The 17,355-nt window shown below is 39.0% G+C and overlaps 60 non-coding genes across 60 annotated transcripts; all 60 read right to left on the bottom strand.

Annotated features, from left to right (window-relative positions):
• Positions 1 to 179: 179 nt before the first annotated feature.
• TRNAK-UUU (transfer RNA lysine (anticodon UUU)) lies at positions 180 to 252 on the bottom strand. Its single transcript has one exon. It is a non-coding gene; the product is annotated as a tRNA-Lys (tRNA).
• Positions 253 to 359: 107 nt separating this feature from the next.
• TRNAK-UUU (transfer RNA lysine (anticodon UUU)) lies at positions 360 to 432 on the bottom strand. The gene has a single exon. It is a non-coding gene; the product is annotated as a tRNA-Lys (tRNA).
• A 107-nt stretch (positions 433 to 539) lies between these two features.
• Positions 540 to 612, bottom strand: TRNAK-UUU (transfer RNA lysine (anticodon UUU)). Its single transcript has one exon. It is a non-coding gene; the product is annotated as a tRNA-Lys (tRNA).
• A 107-nt stretch (positions 613 to 719) lies between these two features.
• On the bottom strand, positions 720 to 792 carry TRNAK-UUU (transfer RNA lysine (anticodon UUU)). Its single transcript has one exon. It is a non-coding gene; the product is annotated as a tRNA-Lys (tRNA).
• A 276-nt stretch (positions 793 to 1,068) lies between these two features.
• Positions 1,069 to 1,141, bottom strand: TRNAK-UUU (transfer RNA lysine (anticodon UUU)). Its single transcript has one exon. It is a non-coding gene; the product is annotated as a tRNA-Lys (tRNA).
• Positions 1,142 to 1,427: 286 nt separating this feature from the next.
• TRNAK-UUU (transfer RNA lysine (anticodon UUU)) lies at positions 1,428 to 1,500 on the bottom strand. The gene has a single exon. It is a non-coding gene; the product is annotated as a tRNA-Lys (tRNA).
• Positions 1,501 to 1,607: 107 nt separating this feature from the next.
• Positions 1,608 to 1,680, bottom strand: TRNAK-UUU (transfer RNA lysine (anticodon UUU)). The gene has a single exon. It is a non-coding gene; the product is annotated as a tRNA-Lys (tRNA).
• A 107-nt stretch (positions 1,681 to 1,787) lies between these two features.
• TRNAK-UUU (transfer RNA lysine (anticodon UUU)) lies at positions 1,788 to 1,860 on the bottom strand. The gene has a single exon. It is a non-coding gene; the product is annotated as a tRNA-Lys (tRNA).
• A 107-nt stretch (positions 1,861 to 1,967) lies between these two features.
• TRNAK-UUU (transfer RNA lysine (anticodon UUU)) lies at positions 1,968 to 2,040 on the bottom strand. The gene has a single exon. It is a non-coding gene; the product is annotated as a tRNA-Lys (tRNA).
• Positions 2,041 to 2,147: 107 nt separating this feature from the next.
• TRNAK-UUU (transfer RNA lysine (anticodon UUU)) lies at positions 2,148 to 2,220 on the bottom strand. Its single transcript has one exon. It is a non-coding gene; the product is annotated as a tRNA-Lys (tRNA).
• Positions 2,221 to 2,327: 107 nt separating this feature from the next.
• TRNAK-UUU (transfer RNA lysine (anticodon UUU)) lies at positions 2,328 to 2,400 on the bottom strand. Its single transcript has one exon. It is a non-coding gene; the product is annotated as a tRNA-Lys (tRNA).
• Positions 2,401 to 2,507: 107 nt separating this feature from the next.
• Positions 2,508 to 2,580, bottom strand: TRNAK-UUU (transfer RNA lysine (anticodon UUU)). Its single transcript has one exon. It is a non-coding gene; the product is annotated as a tRNA-Lys (tRNA).
• Positions 2,581 to 2,686: 106 nt separating this feature from the next.
• Positions 2,687 to 2,760, bottom strand: TRNAK-UUU (transfer RNA lysine (anticodon UUU)). The gene has a single exon. It is a non-coding gene; the product is annotated as a tRNA-Lys (tRNA).
• A 107-nt stretch (positions 2,761 to 2,867) lies between these two features.
• TRNAN-AUU (transfer RNA asparagine (anticodon AUU)) lies at positions 2,868 to 2,940 on the bottom strand. The gene has a single exon. It is a non-coding gene; the product is annotated as a tRNA-Asn (tRNA).
• A 287-nt stretch (positions 2,941 to 3,227) lies between these two features.
• Positions 3,228 to 3,300, bottom strand: TRNAK-UUU (transfer RNA lysine (anticodon UUU)). The gene has a single exon. It is a non-coding gene; the product is annotated as a tRNA-Lys (tRNA).
• A 571-nt stretch (positions 3,301 to 3,871) lies between these two features.
• On the bottom strand, positions 3,872 to 3,944 carry TRNAK-UUU (transfer RNA lysine (anticodon UUU)). Its single transcript has one exon. It is a non-coding gene; the product is annotated as a tRNA-Lys (tRNA).
• Positions 3,945 to 4,229: 285 nt separating this feature from the next.
• TRNAK-UUU (transfer RNA lysine (anticodon UUU)) lies at positions 4,230 to 4,302 on the bottom strand. Its single transcript has one exon. It is a non-coding gene; the product is annotated as a tRNA-Lys (tRNA).
• Positions 4,303 to 4,578: 276 nt separating this feature from the next.
• On the bottom strand, positions 4,579 to 4,651 carry TRNAK-UUU (transfer RNA lysine (anticodon UUU)). The gene has a single exon. It is a non-coding gene; the product is annotated as a tRNA-Lys (tRNA).
• A 107-nt stretch (positions 4,652 to 4,758) lies between these two features.
• TRNAK-UUU (transfer RNA lysine (anticodon UUU)) lies at positions 4,759 to 4,831 on the bottom strand. The gene has a single exon. It is a non-coding gene; the product is annotated as a tRNA-Lys (tRNA).
• Positions 4,832 to 4,938: 107 nt separating this feature from the next.
• Positions 4,939 to 5,011, bottom strand: TRNAK-UUU (transfer RNA lysine (anticodon UUU)). Its single transcript has one exon. It is a non-coding gene; the product is annotated as a tRNA-Lys (tRNA).
• A 456-nt stretch (positions 5,012 to 5,467) lies between these two features.
• On the bottom strand, positions 5,468 to 5,540 carry TRNAK-UUU (transfer RNA lysine (anticodon UUU)). Its single transcript has one exon. It is a non-coding gene; the product is annotated as a tRNA-Lys (tRNA).
• A 107-nt stretch (positions 5,541 to 5,647) lies between these two features.
• Positions 5,648 to 5,720, bottom strand: TRNAK-UUU (transfer RNA lysine (anticodon UUU)). The gene has a single exon. It is a non-coding gene; the product is annotated as a tRNA-Lys (tRNA).
• A 287-nt stretch (positions 5,721 to 6,007) lies between these two features.
• Positions 6,008 to 6,080, bottom strand: TRNAK-UUU (transfer RNA lysine (anticodon UUU)). Its single transcript has one exon. It is a non-coding gene; the product is annotated as a tRNA-Lys (tRNA).
• Positions 6,081 to 6,366: 286 nt separating this feature from the next.
• On the bottom strand, positions 6,367 to 6,439 carry TRNAK-UUU (transfer RNA lysine (anticodon UUU)). The gene has a single exon. It is a non-coding gene; the product is annotated as a tRNA-Lys (tRNA).
• Positions 6,440 to 6,546: 107 nt separating this feature from the next.
• Positions 6,547 to 6,619, bottom strand: TRNAK-UUU (transfer RNA lysine (anticodon UUU)). The gene has a single exon. It is a non-coding gene; the product is annotated as a tRNA-Lys (tRNA).
• Positions 6,620 to 6,726: 107 nt separating this feature from the next.
• TRNAK-UUU (transfer RNA lysine (anticodon UUU)) lies at positions 6,727 to 6,799 on the bottom strand. The gene has a single exon. It is a non-coding gene; the product is annotated as a tRNA-Lys (tRNA).
• A 107-nt stretch (positions 6,800 to 6,906) lies between these two features.
• On the bottom strand, positions 6,907 to 6,979 carry TRNAK-UUU (transfer RNA lysine (anticodon UUU)). Its single transcript has one exon. It is a non-coding gene; the product is annotated as a tRNA-Lys (tRNA).
• A 285-nt stretch (positions 6,980 to 7,264) lies between these two features.
• TRNAK-UUU (transfer RNA lysine (anticodon UUU)) lies at positions 7,265 to 7,337 on the bottom strand. Its single transcript has one exon. It is a non-coding gene; the product is annotated as a tRNA-Lys (tRNA).
• Positions 7,338 to 7,622: 285 nt separating this feature from the next.
• TRNAK-UUU (transfer RNA lysine (anticodon UUU)) lies at positions 7,623 to 7,695 on the bottom strand. Its single transcript has one exon. It is a non-coding gene; the product is annotated as a tRNA-Lys (tRNA).
• Positions 7,696 to 7,802: 107 nt separating this feature from the next.
• Positions 7,803 to 7,875, bottom strand: TRNAN-AUU (transfer RNA asparagine (anticodon AUU)). Its single transcript has one exon. It is a non-coding gene; the product is annotated as a tRNA-Asn (tRNA).
• Positions 7,876 to 7,982: 107 nt separating this feature from the next.
• Positions 7,983 to 8,055, bottom strand: TRNAR-UCU (transfer RNA arginine (anticodon UCU)). Its single transcript has one exon. It is a non-coding gene; the product is annotated as a tRNA-Arg (tRNA).
• Positions 8,056 to 8,266: 211 nt separating this feature from the next.
• Positions 8,267 to 8,339, bottom strand: TRNAK-UUU (transfer RNA lysine (anticodon UUU)). Its single transcript has one exon. It is a non-coding gene; the product is annotated as a tRNA-Lys (tRNA).
• Positions 8,340 to 8,446: 107 nt separating this feature from the next.
• Positions 8,447 to 8,519, bottom strand: TRNAK-UUU (transfer RNA lysine (anticodon UUU)). Its single transcript has one exon. It is a non-coding gene; the product is annotated as a tRNA-Lys (tRNA).
• A 107-nt stretch (positions 8,520 to 8,626) lies between these two features.
• Positions 8,627 to 8,699, bottom strand: TRNAK-UUU (transfer RNA lysine (anticodon UUU)). Its single transcript has one exon. It is a non-coding gene; the product is annotated as a tRNA-Lys (tRNA).
• A 285-nt stretch (positions 8,700 to 8,984) lies between these two features.
• Positions 8,985 to 9,057, bottom strand: TRNAK-UUU (transfer RNA lysine (anticodon UUU)). Its single transcript has one exon. It is a non-coding gene; the product is annotated as a tRNA-Lys (tRNA).
• A 467-nt stretch (positions 9,058 to 9,524) lies between these two features.
• On the bottom strand, positions 9,525 to 9,597 carry TRNAK-UUU (transfer RNA lysine (anticodon UUU)). The gene has a single exon. It is a non-coding gene; the product is annotated as a tRNA-Lys (tRNA).
• A 467-nt stretch (positions 9,598 to 10,064) lies between these two features.
• TRNAK-UUU (transfer RNA lysine (anticodon UUU)) lies at positions 10,065 to 10,137 on the bottom strand. Its single transcript has one exon. It is a non-coding gene; the product is annotated as a tRNA-Lys (tRNA).
• Positions 10,138 to 10,422: 285 nt separating this feature from the next.
• TRNAK-UUU (transfer RNA lysine (anticodon UUU)) lies at positions 10,423 to 10,495 on the bottom strand. Its single transcript has one exon. It is a non-coding gene; the product is annotated as a tRNA-Lys (tRNA).
• Positions 10,496 to 10,771: 276 nt separating this feature from the next.
• Positions 10,772 to 10,844, bottom strand: TRNAK-UUU (transfer RNA lysine (anticodon UUU)). Its single transcript has one exon. It is a non-coding gene; the product is annotated as a tRNA-Lys (tRNA).
• Positions 10,845 to 10,951: 107 nt separating this feature from the next.
• On the bottom strand, positions 10,952 to 11,024 carry TRNAK-UUU (transfer RNA lysine (anticodon UUU)). The gene has a single exon. It is a non-coding gene; the product is annotated as a tRNA-Lys (tRNA).
• An 824-nt stretch (positions 11,025 to 11,848) lies between these two features.
• Positions 11,849 to 11,921, bottom strand: TRNAK-UUU (transfer RNA lysine (anticodon UUU)). The gene has a single exon. It is a non-coding gene; the product is annotated as a tRNA-Lys (tRNA).
• A 285-nt stretch (positions 11,922 to 12,206) lies between these two features.
• TRNAK-UUU (transfer RNA lysine (anticodon UUU)) lies at positions 12,207 to 12,279 on the bottom strand. Its single transcript has one exon. It is a non-coding gene; the product is annotated as a tRNA-Lys (tRNA).
• Positions 12,280 to 12,555: 276 nt separating this feature from the next.
• On the bottom strand, positions 12,556 to 12,628 carry TRNAK-UUU (transfer RNA lysine (anticodon UUU)). Its single transcript has one exon. It is a non-coding gene; the product is annotated as a tRNA-Lys (tRNA).
• A 107-nt stretch (positions 12,629 to 12,735) lies between these two features.
• Positions 12,736 to 12,808, bottom strand: TRNAK-UUU (transfer RNA lysine (anticodon UUU)). Its single transcript has one exon. It is a non-coding gene; the product is annotated as a tRNA-Lys (tRNA).
• Positions 12,809 to 12,915: 107 nt separating this feature from the next.
• On the bottom strand, positions 12,916 to 12,988 carry TRNAK-UUU (transfer RNA lysine (anticodon UUU)). The gene has a single exon. It is a non-coding gene; the product is annotated as a tRNA-Lys (tRNA).
• A 276-nt stretch (positions 12,989 to 13,264) lies between these two features.
• TRNAK-UUU (transfer RNA lysine (anticodon UUU)) lies at positions 13,265 to 13,337 on the bottom strand. Its single transcript has one exon. It is a non-coding gene; the product is annotated as a tRNA-Lys (tRNA).
• A 107-nt stretch (positions 13,338 to 13,444) lies between these two features.
• Positions 13,445 to 13,517, bottom strand: TRNAK-UUU (transfer RNA lysine (anticodon UUU)). Its single transcript has one exon. It is a non-coding gene; the product is annotated as a tRNA-Lys (tRNA).
• A 287-nt stretch (positions 13,518 to 13,804) lies between these two features.
• TRNAK-UUU (transfer RNA lysine (anticodon UUU)) lies at positions 13,805 to 13,877 on the bottom strand. Its single transcript has one exon. It is a non-coding gene; the product is annotated as a tRNA-Lys (tRNA).
• A 286-nt stretch (positions 13,878 to 14,163) lies between these two features.
• On the bottom strand, positions 14,164 to 14,236 carry TRNAK-UUU (transfer RNA lysine (anticodon UUU)). The gene has a single exon. It is a non-coding gene; the product is annotated as a tRNA-Lys (tRNA).
• Positions 14,237 to 14,343: 107 nt separating this feature from the next.
• Positions 14,344 to 14,416, bottom strand: TRNAK-UUU (transfer RNA lysine (anticodon UUU)). The gene has a single exon. It is a non-coding gene; the product is annotated as a tRNA-Lys (tRNA).
• A 107-nt stretch (positions 14,417 to 14,523) lies between these two features.
• TRNAK-UUU (transfer RNA lysine (anticodon UUU)) lies at positions 14,524 to 14,596 on the bottom strand. The gene has a single exon. It is a non-coding gene; the product is annotated as a tRNA-Lys (tRNA).
• Positions 14,597 to 14,703: 107 nt separating this feature from the next.
• TRNAK-UUU (transfer RNA lysine (anticodon UUU)) lies at positions 14,704 to 14,776 on the bottom strand. Its single transcript has one exon. It is a non-coding gene; the product is annotated as a tRNA-Lys (tRNA).
• A 285-nt stretch (positions 14,777 to 15,061) lies between these two features.
• On the bottom strand, positions 15,062 to 15,134 carry TRNAK-UUU (transfer RNA lysine (anticodon UUU)). The gene has a single exon. It is a non-coding gene; the product is annotated as a tRNA-Lys (tRNA).
• A 284-nt stretch (positions 15,135 to 15,418) lies between these two features.
• TRNAK-UUU (transfer RNA lysine (anticodon UUU)) lies at positions 15,419 to 15,492 on the bottom strand. Its single transcript has one exon. It is a non-coding gene; the product is annotated as a tRNA-Lys (tRNA).
• Positions 15,493 to 15,599: 107 nt separating this feature from the next.
• On the bottom strand, positions 15,600 to 15,672 carry TRNAN-AUU (transfer RNA asparagine (anticodon AUU)). Its single transcript has one exon. It is a non-coding gene; the product is annotated as a tRNA-Asn (tRNA).
• A 106-nt stretch (positions 15,673 to 15,778) lies between these two features.
• Positions 15,779 to 15,852, bottom strand: TRNAK-UUU (transfer RNA lysine (anticodon UUU)). The gene has a single exon. It is a non-coding gene; the product is annotated as a tRNA-Lys (tRNA).
• A 107-nt stretch (positions 15,853 to 15,959) lies between these two features.
• On the bottom strand, positions 15,960 to 16,032 carry TRNAN-AUU (transfer RNA asparagine (anticodon AUU)). Its single transcript has one exon. It is a non-coding gene; the product is annotated as a tRNA-Asn (tRNA).
• Positions 16,033 to 16,319: 287 nt separating this feature from the next.
• Positions 16,320 to 16,392, bottom strand: TRNAK-UUU (transfer RNA lysine (anticodon UUU)). Its single transcript has one exon. It is a non-coding gene; the product is annotated as a tRNA-Lys (tRNA).
• A 391-nt stretch (positions 16,393 to 16,783) lies between these two features.
• Positions 16,784 to 16,856, bottom strand: TRNAK-UUU (transfer RNA lysine (anticodon UUU)). The gene has a single exon. It is a non-coding gene; the product is annotated as a tRNA-Lys (tRNA).
• Positions 16,857 to 17,143: 287 nt separating this feature from the next.
• On the bottom strand, positions 17,144 to 17,216 carry TRNAN-AUU (transfer RNA asparagine (anticodon AUU)). Its single transcript has one exon. It is a non-coding gene; the product is annotated as a tRNA-Asn (tRNA).
• Between the last annotated feature and the right edge of the window lie 139 nt (positions 17,217 to 17,355).

The raw sequence follows: 17,355 nt of genomic DNA, 5'->3' as shown, positions 1-17,355 counted from the left end.
TCGCCCGAACAAGGAGTCGAACCCTGGACCGTGGTTTGAAGCCTAACGCTCAACCGACTGCGCTATCCGAGCCGAAACGAAATGAACTCCCGTAATAATTGGGATTAGAATTTCAAAAATTTTACTGGAAATTAAATGATCTGAAGTTTAAATTATTGATGATTCTTCAAAAACACAGTCGCCCGAACAGGGACTCGAACCCTGGACCGTTAGGTTAAAAGCCTAACGCTCTACCGACTGAGCTATCCGGGCTCAAGCGAGGTGAACTCACGTAATAATTGGAATTAGAATTTACATAAATTTATTGAAAGTGAAATGATCTGAAGTTTAAATTATTGACGATTCTTTAAAAACAGAGTCGCCCGAACAGGGACTCGAACCCTGGACCGTTAGGTTAAAAGCTTAACGCTCTACCGACTGAGCTATCCGGGCTGAAACGAAATGAACTCCCGTAATAATTGGGATTAGAATTTCAATAATTTTACTGGAAATTAAATGATCTGAAGTTTAAATTATTGACGATTCTTTAAAAACAGAGTCGCCCGAACAGGGACTCGAACCCTGGACCGTTAGGTTAAAAGCCTAACGCTCTACCGACTGAGCTATCCGGGCTGAAACGAAATGAACTCCCGTAATAATTGGGATTAGAATTTCAATAATTTTACTGGAAATTAAATGATCTGAAGTTTAAATTATTGATGATTCTTCAAAAACACAGTCGCCCGAACAGGGACTCGAACCCTGGACCGTTAGGTTAAAAGCATAACGCTCTACCGACTGAGCTATCCGGGCTCAAGCGAGGTGAACTCACGTAATAATTGGAATTAGAATTTACGTAAATTAAATGATCTGAAGTTTAAATTATTGATGATTCTTCAAAAACACAGTCGCCCGAACAGGGACTCGAACCCTGGACCGTTAGGTTAAAAGCCTAACGCTCTACCGACTGAGCTATCCTGTCTCAAACGAAGTTAAATCCCGTAATAATTGGAATTAGAATTTACATAAATTTATTGAAAGTGAAATGATCTGAAGTTTAAATTGTTGATGATTCTTTAAAAACAGAGTCGCCCGAACAGGGACTCGAACCCTGGACCGTTAGGTTAAAAGCCTAGCGCTCTACCGACTGAGCTATCTGGGCTGAAACGAAATGAACTCCCGTAATAATTGGGATTAGAATTTACATAAATTTATTGAAAGTGTTATGATCTGAAGTTTAAATTATTGATGATTCTTCAAAAACAGAGTCTCCCGAACAGGGACTCGAATCCAGGACCATTAGGTTAAAAGCCTAACGCTCTACAGATTGAGCTATCCTGTCTCAAACGAAGTTAAATCCCGTAATAATTGGAATTAGAATTTACATAAATTTATTGAAAGTGAAATGATCTGAAGTTTAATTTATTGATGATTCTTCAAAACAGAATGGCCCGAACAGGTACTCGAACCCTGGACCGTTAGGTTAAAAGCCTAACGCTCTACCGACTGAGCTATCCGGGCTGAAACAAAATGAACTCCCGTAATAATTGGGATTAGAATTTCAATAATTTTACTGGAAATTGAATGATCTGAAGTTTAAATTATTGATGATTCTTCAAAAACACAGTCACCCAAACAGGGACTCGAACCCTGGACCGTTAGGTTAAAAGCCTAACGCTCTACCGACTGAGCTATCCGGGCTCAAGCGAGGTGAACTCACGTAATAATTGGAATTAGAATTTACATAAATTTATTGAAAGTGAAATGATCTGAAGTTTAAATTATTGACGATTCTTTAAAAACAGAGTCGCCCGAACAGGGACTCGAACCCTGGACCGTTAGGTTAAAAGCCTAACGCTCTACCGACTGAGCTATCCGGGCTGAAACGAAATGAACTCCCGTAATAATTGGGATTAGAATTTCAATAATTTTACTGGAAATTAAATGATTTGAAGTTTAAATTATTGATGATTCTTCAAAAACACAGTCGCCCGAACAGGGACTCGAACCCTGGACCGTTAGGTTAAAAGCCTAACGCTCTACCGACTGAGCTATCCGGGCTCAAGCGAGGTGAACTCCCGTAATATTTGGGATAAGAATTTCAATAATTTTACTGGAAATTAAATGACCTGAAGTTTAAATTATTGATGATTCTTTAAAAAAAGAGTCGCCCGAACAGGGACTCGAACCCTGGACCGTTAGGTTAAAAGCCTAACGCTCTACCGACTGAGCTATCCGGGCTGAAACGAAATGAACTCCCGTAATAATTGGGATTAGAATTTCAATAATTTTACTGGAAATTAAATGATTTGAAGTTTAAATTATTGATGATTCTTCAAAAACACAGTCGCCCGAACAGGGACTCGAACCCTGGACCGTTAGGTTAAAAGCCTAACGCTCTACCGACTGAGCTATCCGGGCTCAAGCGAGGTGAACTCCCGTAATATTTGGGATAAGAATTTCAATAATTTTACTGGAAATTAAATGACCTGAAGTTTAAATTATTGATGATTCTTTAAAAAAAGAGTCGCCCGAACAGGGACTCGAACCCTGGACCGTTAGGTTAAAAGCCTAACGCTCTACCGACTGAGCTATCCGGGCTGAAACGAAATGAACTCCCGTAATAATTATGATTAGAATTTCAATAAGTTTACTGGAAATTAAATGATCTGAAGTTTAAATTATTGATGATTCTTCAAAAACAGAATGCCCCGAACAGGTACTCGAACCCTGGACCGTTAGGTTAAAAGCCTAACGCTCTACCGACTGAGCTATCCGGGCTCAAGCGAGGTGAACTCACGTAATAATTGGAATTAGAATTTACATAAATTTATTGAAAGTGAAATGATCTGAAGTTTAAATTATTGATGATTCTTCAAAAACACAGTCGCCCGAACAGGGACTCGAACCCTGGACCGTTAGGTTAATAGCCTAACGCTCTACCGACTGAGCTATCCGGGCTCAAGCGATGTGAACTCCCGTAATAATTGGAATAAGAATTTCAATAATTTTACTGGAAATTAAATGATCTGAAGTTTAAATTATTGATGATTCTTCAAAAACAGAATGGCCCGAACAGGGACTCGAACCCTGGACCGTTAGGTTAAAATCCTAACGCTCTACCGACTGAGCTATCCTGTCTCAAACGAAGTTAAATCCCGTAATAATTGGAATTAGAATTTACATAAATTTATTGAAAGTGAAATGATCTGAAGTTTAAATTATTGATGATTCTTCAAAAACAGAGTCTCCCGAACAGGGACTCGAACCCTGGACCGTTAGGTTAAAAGCCTAACGCTCTACCGACTGAGCTATCCGGGCTGAAACGAAATGAACTCCCGTAATAATTGGGATTAGAATTTCAATAATTTTACTGGAAATTAAATGATCTGAAGTTTAAATTATTGATGATTCTTCAAAAACACAGTCGCCCGAAGAGGGACTCGAACCCTGGACCGTTAGGTTAAAAGCATAACGCTCTACCGACTGAGCTATCCGGGCTCAAGCGAGGTGAACTCCCTAAAAACAGAGTCGCCCGAACAAGGAGTCGAACCCTGGACCGTTAGGTTTGAAGCCTAACGCTCTACCGAGTGAGCTATCCTGTCTCAAACGAAGTTAAATCCCGTAATAATTGGAATTAGAATTTACATAAATTTATTGAAAGTGTAATGATCTGAAGTTTAAATTATTGATGATTCTTCAAAAACAGAGTCGCCCGAACAGAGACTCGAACCCTGGACCGTTAGGTTAAAAGCCTAACGCTCTACCGACTGAGCTATCCTGTCTCAAACGAAGTTAAATCCCGTAATAATTGGAATTAGAATTTACATAAATTTATTGAAAGTGAAATGATCTGAAGTTTTAATTATTGATGATTCTTCAAAAACAGAATTCCCCAAACAGGGACTCGAACCCTGGACCGTTAGGTTAAAAGCCTAACGCTCTACCGACTGAGCTATCCGGGCTCAAGCGAGGTGAACTCAAGTAATAATTGGGATTAGAATTTCAATAATTTTACTGGAAATTAAATGATCTGAAGTTTAAATTATTGATGATTCTTCAAAAACACAGTCGCCCGAACAAGGAGTCGAACCCTGGACCGTGGTTTGAAGCCTAACGCTCAACCGACTGCGCTATCCGAGCCGAAACGAAATGAACTCCCGTAATAATTGGGATTAGAATTTCAAAAATTTTACTGGAAATTAAATGATCTGAAGTTTAAATTATTGATGATTCTTCAAAAACACAGTCGCCCGAACAGGGACTCGAACCCTGGACCGTAAGGTTAAAAGCCTAACGCTCTACCGACTGAGCTATCCGGGCTCAAGCGAGGTGAACTCACGTAATAATTGGAATTAGAATTTACGTAAATTTAATGATCTGAAGTTTAAATTATTGATGATTCTTCAAAAACAGAATGGCCCGAACAGGTACTCAAACCCTTGACCGTTAGGTTAAAAGCCTAACGCTCTACCGACTGAGCTATCCGGGCTCAAGCGAGGTGAACTCACGTAATAATTGGAATTAGAATTTACATAAATTTATTGAAAGTGAAATGATCTGAAGTTTAAATTATTGACGATTCTTTAAAAACAGAGTCGCCCGAACAGGGACTCGAACCCTGGACCGTTAGGTTAAAAGCTTAACGCTCTACCGACTGAGCTATCCGGGCTGAAACGAAATGAACTCCCGTAATAATTGGGATTAGAATTTCAATAATTTTACTGGAAATTAAATGATCTGAAGTTTAAATTATTGACGATTCTTTAAAAACAGAGTCGCCCGAACAGGGACTCGAACCCTGGACCGTTAGGTTAAAAGCTTAACGCTCTACCGACTGAGCTATCCGGGCTGAAACGAAATGAACTCCCGTAATAATTGGGATTAGAATTTCAATAATTTTACTGGAAATTAAATGATCTGAAGTTTAAATTATTGACGATTCTTTAAAAACAGAGTCGCCCGAACAGGGACTCGAACCCTGGACCGTTAGGTTAAAAGCCTAACGCTCTACCGACTGAGCTATCCGGGCTGAAACGAAATGAACTCCCGTAATAATTGGGATTAGAATTTCAATAATTTTACTGGAAATTAAATGATCTGAAGTTTAAATTATTGATGATTTTTCAAAAACACAGTCGCCCGAACGGGGACTCGAACCCTGGACCGTTAGGTTAAAAGCATAACGCTCTACCGAGTGAGCTATCCGGGCTCAAGCGAGGTGAACTCACGTAATAATTGGAATTAGAATTTACGTAAATTTAATGTTCTGAAGTTTAAATTATTGATGATTCTTCAAAAACAGAATGGCCCGAACAGGTACTCAAACCCTTGACCGTTAGGTTAAAAGCCTAACGCTCTACCGACTAAGCTATCCGGGCTCAAGCGAGGTGAACTCACGTAATAATTGGAATTAGAATTTACATAAATTTATTGAAAGTGAAATGATCTGAAGTTTAAATTATTGACGATTCTTTAAAAACAGAGTCGCCCGAACAGGGACTCGAACCCTGGACCGTTAGGTTAAAAGCTTAACGCTCTACCGACTGAGCTATCCGGGCTGAAACGAAATGAACTCCCGTAATAATTGGGATTAGAATTTCAATAATTTTACTGGAAATTAAATGATCTGAAGTTTAAATTATTGACGATTCTTTAAAAACAGAGTCGCCCGAACAGGAACTCGAACCCTGGACCGTTAGGTTAAAAGCCTAACGCTCTACCGACTGAGCTATCCGGGCTGAAACGAAATGAACTCCCGTAATAATTGGGATTAGAATTTCAATAATTTTACTGGAAATTAAATGATCTGAAGTTTAAATTATTGATGATTCTTCAAAAACACAGTCGCCCGAACAGGGACTCGAACCCTGGACCGTTAGGTTAAAAGCCTAACGCTCTACCGACTGAGCTATCCTGTCTCAAACGAAGTTAAATCCCGTAATAATTGGAATTACAATTTACATAAATTTATTGAAAGTGAAATGATCTGAAGTTTAAATTATTGATGATTCTTTAAAAACAGAGTCGCCCGAACAGGGACTCGAACCCTGGACCGTTAGGTTAAAAGCCTAGCGCTCTACCGACTGAGCTATCTGGGCTGAAACGAAATGAACTCCCGTAATAATTGGGATTAGAATTTACATAAATTTATTGAAAGTGTTATGATCTGAAGTTTAAATTATTGATGATTCTTCAAAAACAGAGTCTCCCGAACAGGGACTCGAATCCAGGACCATTAGGTTAAAAGCCTAACGCTCTACAGATTGAGCTATCCTGTCTCAAACGAAGTTAAATCCCGCAATAATTGGAATTAGAATTTACATAAATTTATTGAAAGTGAAATGATCTGAAGTTTAAATTATTGATGATTCTTCAAAACAGAATGGCCCGAACAGGTACTCGAACCCTGGACCGTTAGGTTAAAAGCCTAACGCTCTACCGACTGAGCTATCCGGGCTGAAACAAAATGAACTCTCGTAATAATTGGGATTAGAATTTCAATAATTTTACTGGAAATTGAATGATCTGAAGTTTAAATTATTGATGATTCTTCAAAAACACAGTCGCCCAAACAGGGACTCGAACCCTGGACCGTTAGGTTAAAAGCCTAACGCTCTACCGACTGAGCTATCCGGGCTCAAGCGAGGTGAACTCACGTAATAATTGGAATTAGAATTTACATAAATTTATTGAAAGTGAAATGATCTGAAGTTTAAATTATTGACGATTCTTTAAAAACAGAGTCGCCCGAACAGGGACTCGAACCCTGGACCGTTAGGTTAAAAGCCTAACGCTCTACCGACTGAGCTATCCGGGCTGAAACGAAATGAACTCCCGTAATAATTGGGATTAGAATTTCAATAATTTTACTGGAAATTAAATGATTTGAAGTTTAAATTATTGATGATTCTTCAAAAACACAGTCGCCCGAACAGGGACTCGAACCCTGGACCGTTAGGTTAAAAGCCTAACGCTCTACCGACTGAGCTATCCGGGCTCAAGCGAAGTGAACTCCCGTAATAATTGGGATAAGAATTTCAATAATTTTACTGGAAATTAAATGACCTGAAGTTTAAATTATTGATGATTCTTTAAAAAAAGAGTCGCCCGAACAAGGAGTCGAACCCTGGACCGTGGTTTGAAGCCTAACGCTCTACCGACTGAGCTATCCGAGCTGAAACGAAATGAACTCCCGTAATTCTTGGGATTAGAATTTCAATAATTTTACTGGAAATTAAATGATCTGAAGTTTAAATTATTGACGATTCTTTAAAAACAGAGTCGCCCGAACAGGGACTCGAACCCTGGACCGTTAGGTTAAAAGCCTAACGCTCTACCGACTGAGCTATGAGGGCTGAAACGAAATGAACTCCCGTAATAATTGGGATTAGAATTTCAATAATTTTACTGGAAATTAAATGATCTGAAGTTTAAATTATTGATGATTCTTCAAAAACACAGTCGCCCGAACAAGGAGTCGAACCCTGGACCGTGGTTTGAAGCCTAACGCTCTACCGACTGAGCTATCCGAGCTGAAACGAAATGAACTCCCGTAATAATTGGAATTAGAATTTCAATAATTTTACTGGAAATTAAATGATCTGAAGTTTAAATTATTGATGATTCTTCAAAAACAGAATGGCCCGAACAGGTACTCGAACCCTGGACCGTTAGGTTAAAAGCCTAACGCTCTACCGACTGAGCTATCCGGGCTCAAGCGAGGTGAACTCACGTAATAATTGGAATTAGAATTTACATAAATTTATTGAAAGTGAAATGATCTGAAGTTTAAATTATTGATGATTCTTCAAAAACACAGTCGCCCGAACAGGGACTCGAACCCTGGACCGTTAGGTTAATAGCCTAACGCTCTACCGACTGAGCTATCCGGGCTCAAGCGATGTGAACTCCCGTAATAATTGGAATAAGAATTTCAATCATTTTACTGGAAATTAAATGATCTGAAGTTTAAATTATTGATGATTCTTCAAAAACAGAATGGCCCGAACAGGTACTCGAACCCTGGACCGTTAGGTTAGAAGCCTAACGCTATACCAACTGAGCTATCCGGGCTCAAGCGAGGTGAACTCCCTAAAAACACAGTCGCCCGAACAGGGACTCGAACCCTGGACCGTTAGGTTAAAAGCCTAACGCTCTACCGACTGAGCTATCCTGTCTCAAACGAAGTTAAATCCCGTAATAATTGGAATTAGAATTTACATAAATTTATTGAAAGTGAAATGATCTGAAGTTTAAATTATTGATGATTCTTCAAAAACAGAGTCGCCCGAACAGGGACTCGAACCCTGGACCGTTAGGTTAAAAGCCTAACGCTCTACCGACTGAGCTATCCGGGCTGAAACGAAATGAACTCCCGTAATAATTGGGATTAGAATTTCAATAATTTTACTGGAAATTAAATGATCTGAAGTTTAAATTATTGATGATTCTTCAAAAACACAGTCGCCCGAACAGGGACTCGAACCCTGGACCGTTAGGTTAAAAGCCTAACGCTCTACCGACTGAGCTATCCGGGCTCAAGCGAGATGAACTCACGTAATAATTGGAATTAGAATTTACATAAATTTATTGAAAGTGAAATGATCTGAAGTTTAAATTATTGACGATTCTTTAAAAACAGAGTCGCCCGAACAGGGACTCGAACCCTGGACCGTTAGGTTAAAAGCCTAACGCTCTACCGACTGAGCTATCCGGGCTGAAACGAAATGAACTCCCGTAATAATTGGGATTAGAATTTCAATAATTTTACTGGAAATTAAATGATCTGAAGTTTAAATTATTGATGATTCTTCAAAAACACAGTCGCCCGAACAAGGAGTCGAACCCTGGACCGTGGTTTGAAGCCTAACGCTCTACCGACTGAGCTATCCGGGCTCAAGCGAGATGAACTCACGTAATAATTGGAATTAGAATTTACATAAATTTATTGAAAGTGAAATGATCTGAAGTTTAAATTATTGACGATTCTTTAAAAACAGAGTCGCCCGAACAGGGACTCGAACCCTGGACCGTTAGGTTAAAAGCCTAACGCTCTACCGACTGAGCTATCCGGGCTGAAACGAAATGAACTCCCGTAATAATTGGGATAAGAATTTCAATAATTTTTCTGGAAATTAAATGATCTGAAGTTTAAATTATTGATGATTCTTCAAAAACAGAGTCGCCCGAACAGAGACTCGAACCCTGGACCGTTAGGTTAAAAGCCTAACGCTCTACCGACTGAGCTATCCTGTCTCAAACGAAGTTAAATCCCGTAATAATTGGAATTAGAATTTACATAAATTTATTGAAAGTGTAATGATCTGAAGTTTAATTTATTGATGATTCTTCAAAAACAGAGTCACCCGAACAGGGACTCGAATCCAGGACCGTTAGGTTAAAAGCCTAACGCTTTACCGACTGAGCTATCCTGTCTCGAACGAAGTTAAATCCCGTAATAATTGGAATTAGAATTTACATAAATTTATTGAAAGTGAAATGATCTGAAGTTTAAATTATTGACGATTCTTTAAAAACAGAGTCGCCCGAACAGGGACTCGAACCCTGGACCGTTAGGTTAAAAGCCTAACGCTCTACCGACTGAGCTATCCGGGCTGAAACGAAATGAACTCCCGTAATAATTGGGATAAGAATTTCAATAATTTTTCTGGAAATTAAATGATCTGAAGTTTAAATTATTGATGATTCTTCAAAAACAGAGTCGCCCGAACAGAGACTCGAACCCTGGACCGTTAGGTTAAAAGCCTAACGCTCTACCGACTGAGCTATCCTGTCTCAAACGAAGTTAAATCCCGTAATAATTGGAATTAGAATTTACATAAATTTATTGAAAGTGTAATGATCTGAAGTTTAATTTATTGATGATTCTTCAAAAACAGAGTCACCCGAACAGGGACTCGAATCCAGGACCGTTAGGTTAAAAGCCTAACGCTTTACCGACTGAGCTATCCTGTCTCGAACGAAGTTAAATCCCGTAATAATTGGAATTAGAATTTACATAAATTTATTGAAAGTGAAATGATCTGAAGTTTTAATTATTGATGATTCTTCAAAAACAGAATTCCCCTAACAGGGACTCGAACCCTGGACCGTTAGGTTAAAAGCCTAACGCTCTACCGACTGAGCTATCCGGGCTCAAGCGAGGTGAACTCAAGTAATAATTGGGATTAGAATTTCAATAATTTTACTGGAAATTAAATGATCTGAAGTTTAAATTATTGATGATTCTTCAAAAACACAGTCGCCCGAACAAGGAGTCGAACCCTGGACCGTGGTTTGAAGCCTAACGCTCAACCGACTGCGCTATCCGAGCCGAAACGAAATGAACTCCCGTAATAATTGGGATTAGAATTTCAAAAATTTTACTGGAAATTAAATGATCTGAAGTTTAAATTATTGATGATTCTTCAAAAACACAGTCGCCCGAACAGGGACTCGAACCCTGGACCGTTAGGTTAAAAGCCTAACGCTCTACCGACTGAGCTATCCGGGCTCAAGCGAGGTGAACTCACGTAATAATTGGAATTAGAATTTACGTAAATTTAATGATCTGAAGTTTAAATTATTGATGATTCTTCAAAAACAGAATGGCCCGAACAGGTACTCAAACCCTTGACCGTTAGGTTAAAAGCCTAACGCTCTACCGACTGAGCTATCCGGGCTCAAGCGAGGTGAACTCACGTAATAATTGGAATTAGAATTTACATAAATTTATTGAAAGTGAAATGATCTGAAGTTTAAATTATTGACGATTCTTTAAAAACAGAGTCGCCCGAACAGGGACTCGAACCCTGGACCGTTAGGTTAAAAGTTTAACGCTCTACCGACTGAGCTATCCGGGCTGGAACGAAATGAACTCCCGTAATAATTGGGATTAGAATTTCAATAATTTTACTGGAAATTAAATGATCTGAAGTTTAAATTATTGACGATTCTTTAAAAACAGAGTCGCCCGAACAGGGACTCGAACCCTGGACCGTTAGGTTAAAAGCCTAACGCTCTACCGACTGAGCTATCCGGGCTCAAGCGAGGTAAACTCCCGTAATAATTGGGATAAGAATTTCAATAATTTTACTGGAAATTAAATGATCTGAAGTTTAAACTATTGATGATTCTTCAAAAACAGAATGGCCCGAACAAGGAGTCGAACCATGGACCGTGTTTTGAAGCCTAACGCTCTACCGACTGAGCTATCCGAGCTGAAACGAAATGAACTCCCGTAATAATTGGGATTAGAATTTCAATAATTTTACTGGAAATTAAATGATCTGAAGTTTAAATTATTGATGATTCTTCAAAAACACAGTCGCCTGAACAGGGACTCGACCCTGGACCGTTAGGTTAAAAGCCTAACGCTCTACCGACTGAGCTGTCTGGGCTCAAGCGAGGTGAACTCCCGTAATAATTGGAATAAGAATTTCAATAATTTTACTGGAAATTAAATGATCTGAAGTTTAAATTATTGATGATTCTTCAAAAACAGAGTCGCCCGAACAGAGACTCGAACCCTGGACCGTTAGGTTAAAAGCCTAACGCTCTACCGACTGAGCTATCCTGTCTCAAACGAAGTTAAATCCCGTAATAATTGGAATTAGAATTTACATAAATTTATTGAAAGTGTAATGATCTGAAGTTTAAATTATTGATGATTCTTCAAAAACAGAGTCGCCCGAACAGAGACTCGAACCCTGGACCGTTAGGTTAAAAGCCTAACGCTCTACCGACTGAGCTATCCTGTCTCAAACGAAGTTAAATCCCGTAATAATTGGAATTAGAATTTACATAAATTTATTGAAAGTGAAATGATCTGAAGTTTTAATTATTGATGATTCTTCAAAAACAGAATTCCCCAAACAGGGACTCGAACCCTGGACCGTTAGGTTAAAAGCCTAATGCTCTACCGACTGAGCTATCCGGGCTCAAGCGAGGTGAACTCAAGTAATAATTGGGATTAGAATTTCAATAATTTTACTGGAAATTAAATGATCTGAAGTTTAAATTATTGATGATTCTTCAAAAACACAGTCGCCCGAACAAGGAGTCGAACCCTGGACCGTGGTTTGAAGCCTAACGCTCAACCGACTGCGCTATCCGAGCCGAAACGAAATGAACTCCCGTAATAATAGGGATTAGAATTTCACAAATTTTACTGGAAATTAAATGATCTGAAGTTTAAATTATTGATGATTCTTCAAAAACACAGTCGCCCGAACAGGGACTCGAACCCTGGACCGTTAGGTTAAAACCCTAACGCTCTACCGACTGAGCTATCCGGGCTCAAGCGAGGTGAACTCACGTAATAATTGGAATTAGAATTTACGTAAATTTAATGATCTGAAGTTTAAATTATTGATGATTCTTCAAAAACAGAATGGCCCGAACAGGTACTCAAACCCTTGACCGTTAGGTTAAAAGCCTAACGCTCTACCGACTGAGCTATCCGGGCTCAAGCGAGGTGAACTCACGTAATAATTGGAATTAGAATTTACATAAATTTATTGAAAGTGAAATGATCTGAAGTTTAAATTATTGACGATTCTTTAAAAACAGAGTCGCCCGAACAGGGACTCGAACCCTGGACCGTTAGGTTAAAAGCTTAACGCTCTACCGACTGAGCTATCCGGGCTGAAACGAAATGAACTCCCGTAATAATTGGGATTAGAATTTCAATAATTTTACTGGAAATTAAATGATCTGAAGTTTAAATTATTGACGATTCTTTAAAAACAGAGTCGCCCGAACAGGGACTCGAACCCTGGACCGTTAGGTTAAAAGCCTAACGCTCTACCGACTGAGCTATCCGGGCTGAAACGAAATGAACTCCCGTAATAATTGGGATTAGAATTTCAATAATTTTACTGGAAATTAAATGATCTGAAGTTTAAATTATTGATGATTCTTCAAAAACACAGTCGCCCGAACAGGGACTCGAACCCTGGACCGTTAGGTTAAAAGCATAACGCTCTACCGACTGAGCTATCCGGGCTCAAGCGAGGTGAACTCACGTAATAATTGGAATTAGAATTTACGTAAATTTAATGTTCTGAAGTTTAAATTATTGATGATTCTTCAAAAACAGAATGGCCCGAACAGGTACTCAAACCCTTGACCGTTAGGTTAAAAGCCTAACGCTCTACCGACTGAGCTATCCGGGCTCAAGCGAGGTGAACTCACGTAATAATTGGAATTAGAATTTACATAAATTTATTGAAAGTGAAATGATCTGAAGTTTAAATTATTGACGATTCTTTAAAAACAGAGTCGCCCGAACAGGGACTCGAACCCTGGACCGTTAGGTTAAAAGCTTAACGCTCTACCGACTGAGCTATCCGGGCTGAAACGAAATGAACTCCCGTAATAATTGGGATTAGAATTTCAATAATTTTACTGGAAATTAAATGATCTGAAGTTTAAATTATTGACGATTCTTTAAAAACAGAGTCGCCCGAACAGGAACTCGAACCCTGGACCGTTAGGTTAAAAGCCTAACGCTCTACCGACTGAGCTATCCGGGCTGAAACGAAATGAACTCCCGTAATAATTGGGATTAGAATTTCAATAATTTTACTGGAAATTAAATGATCTGAAGTTTAAATTATTGATGATTCTTCAAAAACACAGTCGCCCGAACAGGGACTCGAACCCTGGACCGTTAGGTTAAAAGCCTAACGCTCTACCGACTGAGCTATCCTGTCTCAAACGAAGTTAAATCCCGTAATAATTGGAATTAGAATTTACATAAATTTATTGAAAGTGAAATGATCTGAAGTTTAAATTGTTGATGATTCTTTAAAAACAGAGTCGCCCGAACAGGGACTCGAACCCTGGACCGTTAGGTTAAAAGCCTAGCGCTCTACCGACTGAGCTATCTGGGCTGAAACGAAATGAACTCCCGTAATAATTGGGATTAGAATTTACATAAATTTATTGAAAGTGTTATGATCTGAAGTTTAAATTATTGATGATTCTTCAAAAACAGAGTCTCCCGAACAGGGACTCGAATCCAGGACCATTAGGTTAAAAGCCTAACGCTCTACAGATTGAGCTATCCTGTCTCAAACGAAGTTAAATCCCGCAATAATTGGAATTAGAATTTACATAAATTTATTGAAAGTGAAATGATCTGAAGTTTAATTTATTGATGATTCTTCAAAACAGAATGGCCCGAACAGGTACTCGAACCCTGGACCGTTAGGTTAAAAGCCTAACGCTCTACCGACTGAGCTATCCGGGCTGAAACAAAATGAACTCCCGTAATAATTGGGATTAGAATTTCAATAATTTTACTGGAAATTGAATGATCTGAAGTTTAAATTATTGATGATTCTTCAAAAACACAGTCGCCCAAACAGGGACTCGAACCCTGGACCGTTAGGTTAAAAGCCTAACGCTCTACCGACTGAGCTATCCGGGCTCAAGCGAGGTGAACTCACGTAATAATTGGAATTAGAATTTACATAAATTTATTGAAAGTGAAATGATCTGAAGTTTAAATTATTGACGATTCTTTAAAAACAGAGTCGCCCGAACAGGGACTCGAACCCTGGACCGTTAGGTTAAAAGCCTAACGCTCTACCGACTGAGCTATCCGGGCTGAAACGAAATGAACTCCCGTAATAATTGGGATTAGAATTTCAATAATTTTACTGGAAATTAAATGATTTGAAGTTTAAATTATTGATGATTCTTCAAAAACACAGTCGCCCGAACAGGGACTCGAACCCTGGACCGTTAGGTTAAAAGCCTAACGCTCTACCGACTGAGCTATCCGGGCTCAAGCGAGGTGAACTCCCGTAATATTTGGGATAAGAATTTCAATAATTTTACTGGAAATTAAATGACCTGAAGTTTAAATTATTGATGATTCTTTAAAAAAAGAGTCGCCCGAACAAGGAGTCGAACCCTGGACCGTGGTTTGAAGCCTAACGCTCTACCGACTGAGCTATCCGAGCTGAAACGAAATGAACTCCCGTAATTCTTGGGATTAGAATTTCAATAATTTTACTGGAAATTAAATGATCTGAAGTTTAAATTATTGACGATTCTTTAAAAACAGAGTCGCCCGAACAGGGACTCGAACCCTGGACCGTTAGGTTAAAAGCCTAACGCTCTACCGACTGAGCTATCCGGGCTGAAACGAAATGAACTCCCGTAATAATTGGGATTAGAATTTCAATAATTTTACTGGAAATTAAATGATCTGAAGTTTAAATTATTGATGATTCTTCAAAAACACAGTCGCCCGAACAAGGAGTCGAACCCTGGACCGTGGTTTGAAGCCTAACGCTCTACCGACTGAGCTATCCGAGCTGAAACGAAATGAACTCCCGTAATAATTGGAATTAGAATTTCAATAATTTTACTGGAAATTAAATGATCTGAAGTTTAAATTATTGATGATTCTTCAAAAACAGAATGCCCCGAACAGGTACTCGAACCCTGGACCGTTAGGTTAAAAGCCTAACGCTCTACCGACTGAGCTATCCGGGCTCAAGCGAGGTGAACTCACGTAATAATTGGAATTAGAATTTACATAAATTTATTGAAAGTGAAATGATCTGAAGTTTAAATTATTGATGATTCTTCAAAAACACAGTCGCCCGAACAGGGACTCGAACCCTGGACCGTTAGGTTAATAGCCTAACGCTCTACCGACTGAGCTATCCGAGCTGAAACGAAATGAACTCCCGTAATAATTGGAATTAGAATTTCAATAATTTTACTGGAAATTAAATGATCTGAAGTTTAAATTATTGATGATTCTTCAAAAACAGAATGCCCCGAACAGGTACTCGAACCCTGGACCGTTAGGTTAAAAGCCTAACGCTCTACCGACTGAGCTATCCGGGCTCAAGCGAGGTGAACTCACGTAATAATTGGAATTAGAATTTACATAAATTTATTGAAAGTGAAATGATCTGAAGTTTAAATTATTGATGATTCTTCAAAAACACAGTCGCCCGAACAGGGACTCGAACCCTGGACCGTTAGGTTAATAGCCTAACGCTCTACCGACTGAGCTATCCGGGCTCAAGCGATGTGAACTCCCGTAATAATTGGAATAAGAATTTCAATAATTTTACTGGAAATTAAATGATCTGAAGTTTAAATTATTGATGATTCTTCAAAAACAGAATGGCCCGAACAGGGACTCGAACCCTGGACCGTTAGGTTAAAATCCTAACGCTCTACCGACTGAGCTATCCTGTCTCAAACGAAGTTAAATCCCGTAATAATTGGAATTAGAATTTACATAAATTTATTGAAAGTGAAATGATCTGAAGTTTAAATTATTGATGATTCTTCAAAAACAGAGTCTCCCGAACAGGGACTCGAACCCTGGACCGTTAGGTTAAAAGCCTAACGCTCTACCGACTGAGCTATCCGGGCTGAAACGAAATGAACTCCCGTAATAATTGGGATTAGAATTTCAATAATTTTACTGGAAATTAAATGATCTGAAGTTTAAATTATTGATGATTCTTCAAAAACACAGTCGCCCGAAGAGGGACTCGAACCCTGGACCGTTAGGTTAAAAGCATAACGCTCTACCGACTGAGCTATCCGGGCTCAAGCGATTTGAACTCCCTAAAAACAGAGTCGCCCGAACAAGGAGTCGAACCCTGGACCGTTAGGTTTGAAGCCTAACGCTCTACCGAGTGAGCTATCCGGGCTGAAACAAAATGAACTCCCGTAATAATTGGGATTAGAATTTCAATAATTTTACTGGAAATTGAATGATCTGAAGTTTAAATTATTGACGATTCTTTAAAAACAGAGTCGCCTGAACAGGGACTCGAACCCTGGACCGTTAGGTTAAAAGCCTAACGCTCTACCGACTGAGCTATCCGAGCTGAAACGAAATGAACTCCCGTAATAATTGGAATTAGAATTTCAATAATTTTACTGGAAATTAAATGATCTGAAGTTTAAATTATTGATGATTCTTCAAAAACAGAATGCCCCGAACAGGTACTCGAACCCTGGACCGTTAGGTTAAAAGCCTAACGCTCTACCGACTGAGCTATCCGTACTCAAGCGAGGTGAACTCACGTAATAATTGGAATTAGAATTTACATAAATTTATTGAAAGTGAAATGATCTGAAGTTTAAATTATTGATGATTCTTCAAAAACACACTCGCCCGAACAGGGACTCGAACCCTGGACCGTTAGGTTAATAGCCTAACGCTCTACCGACTGAGCTATCCTGTCTCAAACGAAGTTAAATCCCGTAATAATTGGAATTAGAATTTACATAAATTTATTGAAAGTGTAATGATCTGAAGTTTAAATTATTGATGATTCTTCAAAAACAGAGTCGCCCGAACAGAGACTCGAACCCTGGACCGTT

The sequence above is a fragment of the Phalangium opilio genome, unplaced genomic scaffold (assembly GCF_054372755.1).
Source record: "Phalangium opilio isolate 3A_F unplaced genomic scaffold, DU_Popi_V2 ptg001170l_1, whole genome shotgun sequence".
NCBI lineage: Eukaryota > Metazoa > Arthropoda > Arachnida > Opiliones > Phalangiidae > Phalangium > Phalangium opilio.
This window is presented reverse-complemented; position numbering and strand designations above follow the sequence as displayed.